Raw genomic sequence first — 8,109 nt, 5'->3', positions numbered from 1 at the left:
GTAAAGTATACTTTTTATCCCTGAAGTTTACTAAAAATTTTAAAATTATCCCTAAATTTTAATTTGTTTCAATTTTATCCTAAAAATTTTCAATTTGCATCAATTTTACCCCTGAACGTTAACAGCATTGAAATCACTAACAGACGTTAGTGACGTGGCAATAAAGGAGTTCTATGTGGCACCTATGTGTGTGAGTCATTTCTAAAACGTTTTTTAAATAATTTTTAATTTTTATTTAAAAATTTATATTACAAAAATGATATGGCTAAAAATCTCAACCTCAAACCCTAAAATTAACTTCTTCATTTACGTTTGCATCTTCATCTTCTTCACTCTCTGCAAGAATAAGAAACCCTAAAGAATGGCTTCCCAAGGCTCTGTATCATCACAAAAAAGTAGTCGGCGACGACGAACGCTGACATGCAACTGTGGTGAATCCCCTGTACTGAGATGGTCGAAGACACCAGAAAATTCCGGCCGGAGATTTTGGGGCTGTGTATACTTTGATGCAAGTTTGAGTGCTTTTTTATTTTGATGTCTTCATGAGTTTCTTCAAGTTCCTTTTTTTTTTTGTTTATGTTGCAGATTGGGAAGGAGTGCACATATTTTTCCTGGGCAGATGGAGTTGTAGAGACAGAAGAGGCTGAGGTTACAAGGTTGAAGATGAAGATTTTCACCTTGAAGGCTAAATTAGTTTATGCTAAATGCAAATTATTGGTGGCTGTTATTTTTGGTGTGTTGGGTTGGTTTATGGTGATTTTAATGGTTTATTTGTGGGTGAAGAATGGAACCCATTTGAGATTAGGGTATTAATGCGTTTGGGACAGCTGAAATTAGCAGAAGTAAGAATAGGGCGGCTGTTTGTAATCAGTTACAAAATTGTACTCAACTCGAAAACTTGTTAATGTAGTTGTCCTTGAAGTTTAATTTATGTTTCAAAAATATCCCTGAAAGGATTAAAATAGTTTGGCACTAAAATTGGCATTAAGAACCTGTTGTGTCAAAGACAAACTCAAGTAATGAGAAATAATTTCAGTAGTGCACTAAAATAAATTTGCATGAATGAATCCATCATATCAGTCATTATCAAAATAACGTAAGTTGTTAATCAACATAATCTCTAATTAACATAAGTCATAACCAAAGTAAAAACTTAATTACATAAGTCCTAAGCAAAATAATTCAGCAACAAAGGAAGAATTGGAGTCATAAGTCATAAGTCATAATACAAAATGCCAACATTGTTCAATCTTTCAAAAGCAACAACAAACACAAAATGTGACACAACTAAGACCCTGTGAGAGCACTCTGAGTCTGACTCCCTTGTGATGAGGGTTGTCCCTGTGCAGTTAAAGTGGAGTTGCTCCTAAGGATTCTAGTTGGTCTTGGCGGCTGAAATTTTTTGTATGCATTTGGTTGGGTATTAGGCCTTGCTGCAACATTGGCCAACCTGGTCCTCTTATGCACTGAGCCAGTAGATCCAGCTTTCCTAGCAGTGCTGTGCTGGACTGGTGATGTTGTAGCAGTTCCAGCATTATTGTTTTGGGCTGGCAATGCTGAGGATGTGGCAGCAGTTGTTTCCTATGATGGACATGAACAAAAAACAGCAACAAGTTACAATTATAAAGAGGTAAATAACATAAAAAACAGTGTTATGTATGGAACCATATCTAATAGACAAGTACTCACACTTGGCTTTTTAAGAGGGCAGTCTCGCTTGTTGTGACCCAATTTTAAACAACGAGAACATTTTTGTTGTAACCCAGCCTAGATGTGCTTGGGCCCTGTGGTTCTTCACCCGCCCCTCTTGCTCTTTTCTTCTTAGGCCTCCCAATTGGCACTCTGTGTGGTGGAGGCATCACATCTGGATGAGTAGTTCTCTCCCACATTGTATGTTCATTACAAGGGTTAATCATGGGGTATAACAAGCCACATAAGCAGCTTTAGTGTAACAGCTTGCAACATATTTTCGAATATCATCTTTAGCACAATTAATTGCACTAACTGCATGTGGACAAGGTAAACCTGTCATTTGAAACTTTCTACAAGTACATTCTTTCTTCAGAAGATCTGCTACAAATTTGTCCCTGCCTCTTATGACTTTAAATTTTGAAATTCCGGCAGCAACCAGAAACCACCACCTAGAAGCATCTATTTCCTTTTGTAACTTAAGCTTAATCCTAGGAAGAATATCATCCTTATACTTCTCAATAAGTACCCTATTTTCAGCCCATCTCTTCATCAAATAAACTCTAATATCTTCTAGCATTGTCAATATTGGTTTTTCCCTTGATTCAACAATTGCAGAGTTGAAGCTTTCACACATATTATTGACAAGAGCGTCACATTTAGGATAGAATTAAAACCTTGATTTAGTCCAATATTTTGGACGAATTCCTATCAAGTGTCGATAGGCACCCTCACTAATGGCTCGGATTTTCATCAACTCTTTTTCCCATGCTTCTAGATATGTACATTTTGCAGCTCTCCACATCCTTTTCTTAAGATCCAACCACATCATAAGCCTCTATAACACTCCATCTATCTCTGTCACACCAGTCAACTGTTGTCACCTCACCATCAATATACTTAGTTTTATCCTTATCACTACAAAACCTACCCCTGTGATGAACTCTAACACTGAAATCATCCATCATGCCGTTATAAAAACATTTTCAGACCAAAGAATAGAGTAACTAATCATTCAAAAATATAGACCACGTAAAAGTTATATTTTTTACAAAAATAGAACACAATAGAACCCTAACAGCAATTAAGAGTGATAAAAAAAATCCTAAATCTTAACCGTTCAAACATGCAGTAGCAAAATTGATCAGAATGGTGGCCTACCTCGTCAGAAACCTTGATCAGAATGGCGCTACCCAGACTGAGTCATTGATGACTGAATGTTATCCCAGACTCCTCCCTCAGTCTCGATGGAGTCGCAACATGAGCCGTCCTGCACGTCGTCGCGGCGGACTGAAGACAACGGTGCGACGTCTGACCACCCACCAAGCTTCCTCATGTGACTCTGTTTCTCTGGCTATGTTCCTTCGTGCCAAAGGGAAGACAAACAGGTTATGTTTGAAAAAGAAAGCCAATTAGTATACTTGGGTTACTCAGCCATGGGTCTTTTGGGAGTTTCACGTTTCTTGCCACATCACACACTATACTTTGTCATATCACTAACGTCTGTTACTAATTTAAATGGTGTCAACTTAAAGGATAAAATTGATCCAAATCGAAAATTTGTAACTTAAGCTTAATCCTAGGAAGAATATCATCCTTATACTTCTCAATAAGTACCCTATTTTCAGCTCATCTCTTCATCAAATAAACTCTAATATCTTATAGCATTGTCAATATTGGTTTTTCCCTTGATTCAACAATTGCAGAGTTGAAGCTTTCACACATATTATTGACAAGAGCGTCACATTTAGGATAGAATTAAAACCTTGATTTAGTCCAATATTTTGGACGAATTCCTATCAAGTGTCGATAGGCACCCTCACTAATGGCTCGGATTTTCATCAACTCTTTTTCCCATGCTTCTAGATATGTACATTTTGCAGCTCTCCACATCCTTTTCTTAAGATCCAACCACATCATAAGCCTCTATAACACTCCATCTATCTCTATCACACCAGTCAACCGTTGTCACCTCACCATCAATATACTTAGTTTTATCCTTATCACTACAAAACCTACCCCTGTGATGAACTCTAACACTGAAATATCCATCATGCCGTTATAAAAACATTTTCAGACCAAAGAATAGAGTAACTAATCATTCAAAAATATAGACCACGTAAAAGTTATATTTTTTACAAAAACAGAACACAATAGAACCCTAACAGCAATTAAGAGTGATAAAAAAAACCCTAAATCTTAACCGTTCAAACATGCAGTAGCAAAATTGATCAGAATGGTGGCCTACCTCGTCAGAAACCTTGATCAGAATGGCGCTACCCAGACTGAGTCATTGATGACTGAATGTTATCCCAGACTCCTCCCTCAGTCTCGATGGAGTCGCAACATGAGCCGTCCTGCACGTCGTCGCGGCGGACTGAAGACAACAGTGCGACGTCTGACCACCCACCAAGCTTCCTCGTGTGACTCTGTTTCTCTGGCTATGTTCCTTCGTGCCAAAAGGAAGACAAACAGGTTATGTTTGAAAAAGAAAGCCAATTGGTATACTTGGGTTACTCAGCCATGGGTCTTTTGGGAGTTTCACGTTTCTTGCCACATCACACACTATACTTTGCTATATCACTAACGTCTGTTACTAATTTAAATGGCGTCAACTTAAAGGATAAAATTGATCCAAATCGAAAATTTTTGGGATAAAATTGAAACAAATTGAAACTTAGGAGTAATTTTAAAACTTTTAGTAAACTTCAGGGACAAAAAGTATACTTTACCCAAAAATAAATAAAACTTACTTCATTAAAAAAAAATTTGGAATTCAAACCCATTTAATTATATTCAAATCAGAGGAAATACATGATAACTAATTTCTAGTGAAAATGGCAACAGTGTATGTGTGCTTGTGGTCCCACTTTCTTTTGCTTTTTCTAATTTATGGTAGTTTATCAGAAATCATGTAGAAACAGAGAAATATCTGTAACGTTGTATAGCCACAGAAAATCTCTTCTCGTGATTAACACCACCTTCCTGATCATAAGCTTCTGGCATCCAATATTGCAACTCCAAGAGAATAGGACAGTTTAGTATACAGAATTACAGATCACCTCACAATATCTAACATCGCATGCCCAGATGCCAAAAGAAAAAAAACAAATAGATAGCATATGTCCCTCTAATAATTTCCATTAGGTTTGCCTCATATTGTGGGGAAAAAAAGTTAAAAAAATGGCAGGAAGCAGTTTAACTCTTTAATAAGTTACTAAATTTCAACACTAATCAACTGTGAATGAATAAATAGACCTGGAGATGACACACATGGAAAAGTTATTGATTACCTCATTGACATTGTCAGTCTCCTCTGACCCCTTCTTTACAAGTTCATATATTTCTTTCTTGTATCTGGAAGAGAAAATAAAAAATAAATAAATAAATAAATAAATTTCCTAAATAAGAATAAAAGAATTACTTGTGAGATTTGTGGTTGCAGTTTAGGGACTCTCTATACACTGAACAATCCCCATATTGATAAAGATCTCTAGCTACCATATCTAAATGCAATATACACAGACTCCCTAAACAAACAGGTCAAACATGCTTTCTAATGAAATAGTAACATGAAGAGTTTGTTTCAAGCATATAATTAGTAGCTAATAGTATGGTTCTAGAGATGGATGATACATTACGCTATAGCAAACCATAGGACATAGTATAGTGCGGTATTTCTTGAGGCACAAACATATAAAACAAGAATTTCATACTCCAAGAGATAATACCAAATAGAGTGTAATAATTCCTCTAGACAAAAGCAAAACAAAAACAAGTGTTACTTATAAAATGTATAGCTTTTTCCTCTATACAGATCATGAGCTAATGCCAAACAGGTGAGGTCGCATATTAAAGACCAATGTAAGCTTTTGTAAAGAGTACAGATAGAAGTAAATAATAAAAGACAAAAGGCAAAAAAGGTAATAATATTATTTTTCTCTCTTTCATTGAGCGGCAAATAGAAACATTACCTAAGCTCACGATATTTTGCTTTGGTAAGCTTCACACCCTCAAATAAATATTGTTCATCTTCTATATTATCTCTGCAAGTAACATGAAAATTATTAAAATCAAATAGAAATTAAAGAAAAAATAAACATTATAACTCAAAGAACAGCAGAATAAAATAACCATGCTAATATTAGTCTATTGATAGAAAATAGATCTAACAAACAAACCGGAAAACAAATACCTCAATTCTTCTAACTTCTTCTCCTTCATTTTCTTCAAGTATTCTTGCCTTGAAACCTTTCTGGAACAAAAGTGAAAAAAAAAAGATGTGACATGACATTACATAACATATACTCACCTTAGAAGCTAAGAAAGCAATTTACAAATACCATTTTTAAACAAGACAAAAGAAGATGACAACACCAACCAAGACTTATTTCACTTAGTATGTTCAGCCACATCTGAAAAACCAGTCTATATGGTTATTAGTTGTCCACCGCATAAAATCCCGAAGTAAGAAGGGGGCAAAAAAATAAATAAATAGAAGTACTTTTCCTCAACCTCATTGTAACCAATACCAGTAATAACAGCTAAAAAATTAATTAAGAAGATAACAATGACAGATCTTGTTTGTGCTTTCTATGGAGAAGAAAGATATTTGTATTCTATAGTAACAAATACAGCAAGTATAACAGAATCCTTTATATATATAAATAAGGTAACAAACATCAAAGCTTGAATATCATCCTGCTCTTGTGTAGTAGATCTTCGAATTGTCTCTTCTGTAACATAAAAATCAAACACAAACGTACATGAAGTTTACATGCATAGTTGTTTGTGAGAATTTGTCTCTGTAAATCTAATAAGCAAGTAATCTCAAACAAGAAAAGCTTATACCTTCTTTCTTTGTCAATTTTTGTTCAGTCAATTGTCAAACAAGAACACAATCAAATAATTAGATTAAAGCAACAAAATAATTAGACTGAAATCACAACCAATAGATAACAAGAAATCACAAGTTGATATCATTTCTGAATGAAGAAAATGGAATCGAAAAAAAGAAAAGGCTTATAGTGACGATGTCAGGGTCACACCAGGAAAGTTGATCTTTGATGGAGAAAAAGTTATCAATGAAGTCAACTATCATTCTGAGCTTCGCTTCAAGTTTCGCCATAACGAACCACTAAGTTTTCACCGATTTGAGCTGAGTTTAACGAATCGCTGCAAAAATGACCGACAAAAAAATCTCTTTCTTCGTTAATAATAAAATAATTGATAAACCTATAACAAGCTCAATTAGAATCAACAGAAACAAGAAGATAGAAACTGTAAAGAAAAATTGATAAACCTAAAATTAGCACAGAAAAATTCAGCTCTAAACACCAGAATCACAAAATCAGAGTATACCTGAAAATTCACTAAAAGAGCAAACGTGACAAGAGAAGCGGCGGAGAGAGCTCTGTGTCGATGACGATGAAGGGAGCAAACGCGACGAGAGCCGCGGAGAGAGCTCTGCAATGATGGTGATGAAGGGAGCAGACGCGATGAGAGCAGCAGCGAAGGGAGCTCGTGCGACGCAAGGGATGACAGAGAGAGATCGTGGGACGGAGAGAAGAAGCAGCTGGTTGACAGAGAGAAGAAGCAGCTCGTTGACGGAGAAAGGAACAAGCTCGTTTGATTTGTGTGGAGTGTGAATGGAGCTCGATAGGGTGGGGGGTAAAGTTAGAGTAAACTCAATATTTTTTGACGGAATATTTAAAATTACAGACAAATTTTTTGTTTGTAATAATTTAATAAAATACAGCATTTTGTTCATTTCAATACAGACGGATTTTCTATTAGTAACTATTTTCTATGAAAAAAATTAATTTTTTCGACAGAATTATCAACGAATTCTATTTTCTGTCTGTAATTTATGCTAATTCATTTTCCTTTGCTTCTGATAGAAATTTTCTCATAAAATCTGTCTGTATTTTCATGGAACTCGGAAATATCCGTTTGTAATAAGTAATTTTCTAGTAGTGAGATTATTCCATCTTTAACATACAACAAAGAAAAACTAAAATCAGCAAACTCCACAGTAAAACTCTAAAATAATTATGAACAAAATTAACTTAGCAAACTCCACAGTAAAACTAAAATAAGTAAACTCCACAATAAAATCAACAAACTTCATAGAAAATTATGAACAAAATTAACTCAACAAACTAATTAACTATTATTACAGAAAATTATGAATAAAATTAACTAAGGAAACAAAATTAACTATTATCAGAGGGATCTCAAACAGGGGAGAGAGGGGACACAGCGGCGAAGAGGAAGGGGAGTGCTTATTGGCGGCGAAAAGGAAGGGGAGTAACGGCAATGACAGGAGAGAGAGAGAGAGAGAGAGAGAGAGAGACACACACACACACACACACACACACAAACGGTCACAGTGGCAAAGAAAACAACGGCGGCAGTGAG

The 8,109-nt window shown here is 35.4% G+C and overlaps 1 long non-coding RNA gene across 1 annotated transcript in view; it reads right to left on the bottom strand.

Moving 5' to 3' along the window:
• The window catches only part of LOC110265763, a 21,029-nt gene extending 14,378 nt beyond the window's left edge, over positions 1-6,651 (bottom strand). The window contains exon 1 of the long non-coding RNA XR_002352084.1: positions 6,639-6,651. This is a non-coding gene — a long non-coding RNA (uncharacterized LOC110265763). The remainder of the gene's footprint in view (positions 1-6,638) is intronic.

Source organism: Arachis ipaensis, chromosome B08, assembly GCF_000816755.2.
Source record: "Arachis ipaensis cultivar K30076 chromosome B08, Araip1.1, whole genome shotgun sequence".
NCBI lineage: Eukaryota > Viridiplantae > Streptophyta > Magnoliopsida > Fabales > Fabaceae > Arachis > Arachis ipaensis.
The sequence above is the reverse complement of the archived record's forward strand: the minus strand, read 5'-3'. Positions and strand labels throughout refer to the sequence as shown.